A 3,164-nucleotide genomic window follows, 5' to 3' on the forward strand; every position below is an offset into this window, starting at 1 on the left:
TATATACGCATCCCTAACTTTGGACATTGATGATAGTGCCATAACAACACATCACTGACAGCAGTGTCCCACTCCCAGAAGGATGGATGTCTTTCCCCCACTGCATGACACACCACATGTGGGTGTGAGGACAAATAACACATGCATACCCACCCCTGGCAGATGCAGCACAATACACACACTGAGATCATGCCACAAGACTGTATAGTCATGTCACTGCCTAATAAACTAAGAGAGCCAAAGAGAACACACACTGTCACGCACATCCCAGGACTGATAGGAATGTTCAGGTGCTGGGCCAGCCACCAAGATGTTGTCTGTCATGGAAGGAATAGGGTGGAGTTCCCACAGATACAATGGCCACAATTGTGAGTCAGGTGTTCAAATACCCAGCAGAACAAGTACCATATGTGTACTAGGCTGGGATTACACACATGCATTGTGCGGAAAAGGGACACTTTCTCCATGAAGGCATGGCAAAATACTCTATACACAAGTACAGTGAGTACCAAGGATGGCACAGACGATGCAACCGGAGACATTACTGAGCAGGCATGGCCAGAGTTGAAGGGATCCATCACCAACAAAGGAAATGTAGACACAGGGCAACACAACAATTGTGCAACCCTCTGCAGGGGAGATGTCAGGTGCCACAGAGGAAGGAACACTCCTAGGGACAATGTCTCCAAACACAAAGAGCAGACACGACCAAAGAATCTTTGCAGAGACCTTGTGAGGACACGCAGATACCAGGTTCCACCCCATGAGATGCAGACTACAACATTTCCATGAAACATAACACATTCCCACAACCCCAACTCCTGGAGCCTCAGCATCAACATCAATACATGAAATGCAAGACTTTTCAAAACCGAAAACAAAATGCCTTATTCAGCATGAAAAAATAAGATGTAGTAAAGAACACTATGTACAAAGGCCAATGGCCAGTCCAGATATGAAGTCCTTGGGGGGACACATTGCCACGCGTCTCCCCTAGCTTGCCTGCACATACTAAACCTCTGGTTGAGCAACTGGGGGGGGGGCATCATGTGGGGAAGGACCAGGCACCGCAGGGACAGGAGGGGGAAGGGTAGGTGTGGTGGGTGCAGGGACGGGCGACTCCACCACAGGGGGTGGGGCAGCGCCAAAGGTGGAGGTGAGCTCGGCGCTGCACACTTCTGCCAGTTCTTCAAGCGTCTCCCCTGCACCCGGAGAAACAACAGGCCCCAAGGCGGGGGGGGGGGGGGGTTCAGAGGGATGGGTTGCAGCGCTACTGGGGGAGGTGGTGGACAGGCTGGGGGACTTAACTCCCATACCCGTGGAGTGCCTTGACCGTTTCCGGCCAGGTGAACTAGTGGGGCTGAGGCCCAGCCCAGCAAAATAGGCCTCCTTCTTCGAATCTGGGGCAGGGGAGCCAAGGGGAGTGACATCGGAGGGACTGGGGAGTGAGTCATGTGGACGAGGACTGTCGCTGCGTGCCTGCCTGTGTGCCCCAGACCCAGTGGGTGTGCCTGCTTCCCCCTGAGTGTGCGTGTCAGGAGGTGTGCGCTTGCCCTTACGTGGTGGTGTGCTGCTTGTGTCTGGTGGGGTGCGTGTGTGTGGATGTCTTGGTGTGCTTGGGACAGGCATTTGTGTGGGACTTGTGGATGGGGCAGGGGTAGGGGGGGAAGCAGCGCTGCAGGTGACTCACTACTGCCGTCAGTGACGAGTCCAGGGACCTCAGCAACATCCGTTGGTCAGACATCACTGATGACATGCCCTCCATGTACGACACCATCTGGGTCAGCAGTCTGGTGTGGCCATGGAGGACAGTCAGGATCGATGTCTGCCCAACTTGCAACTGCCGCTGAATGTCCACAGACTCGGCAGTGAGGGCAGCAGGGGGGACAGGGGCAGGGGGTGCGGTGCCTGGCACGAAGGAGACACGTTGTGGCCTAGCACGGACAGAAGGGACCGGAGCAAGTGGGAGGGCGGTGATGGGAATGGAGGGGGCAGCGAGAGATGTACTGCTGCTTTCAGCTGTGGGAGCAGCCTCCGCCCCCTCTGGGAGCTCAGCCTCGGACCCGTCTGCCTCGTAGTCAGTGTTGGTACTGGGCAGGTCCTCCGCCTCACTCCCCTCGCCCTCCGTGCCACTAGATTCCACCGACTCCTCAGCAGTGGTGGCACCACTGCTCGATCCCTCCTCAACGTCCCTGCCGGTGTCTCCCTCGGTGTCCTCCGATGATGCTGTGGGCAAGGTGAAGAGACAGGAAAAAATCAGTCACCTGTATACATCTGACACATGAGTCCAAACAAAATAGGCAACAGTGCATATCAGGAAAGGCATCATGAGTAACATCTAGAATACTCCCCACATATGTAAGCCCTGCACTCCCCAGTTGGTTGACCCACCATGCCACTTGGAAATAATGAAAATTAGGACACAACAGCAAATAACTTGAAATCACAAGATCATGAGAAGCTAGTGTCTGGGATCAGTTGAGCACAGCAAGACTATGAAGCCATGCCACCTCTTGTTCACTGTGAACCAAACAGTATTGTCGCACCCAAGGCCAAATACCACATGCCAATGCAGAAGGTGTCCCCACACTCAGAGACCTGTGAGTACTTTTGACACCCCAAAGAAATACATTGTGACTCCTGGAGAATCACAACCCTTTACACAATGGACATGTCTAGAATGTGTGAATGTGGCACTCTGTGAACACAACACACATGTGTCTGTATAGCAGAAGTCACACAAGGAGGTGCACACCAAACTACATGTACACAGTCATTGTCTGAGCTGCCAGACTCATTCAAATCAGCCACTGTTAGGCAGAAATGGCGTATAAGTAAGTACATATACATGGCACCACGGTGGTCTGGATGACTTGACACTCGTAAGTTGGTATCAGCAACAACCAAGGACTAACCCAAATGCTACCACACTGTGGGAACATGTATATGTATGAACTCCAAACAAGTTTTGTTCAAACTGTGCCTTACTTTAAAATGTGCCAGCGTGTCCCTGGAAAGTGTAAAGGTGGTGTCTTGTGCACTTCCTTGGGAGACATCTGTCATGCAGGCACATCATTGTCCTTCACAACAAAACAACAAGGTCAAGCATATGAAACATTGAGACATGTTGACAGGTGTAGTGCCAATGGACATTTTCTCTGAGT

Source organism: Triturus cristatus, chromosome 1_1 (assembly GCF_964204655.1).
Source record: "Triturus cristatus chromosome 1_1, aTriCri1.1, whole genome shotgun sequence".
Taxonomy (NCBI): domain Eukaryota; kingdom Metazoa; phylum Chordata; class Amphibia; order Caudata; family Salamandridae; genus Triturus; species Triturus cristatus.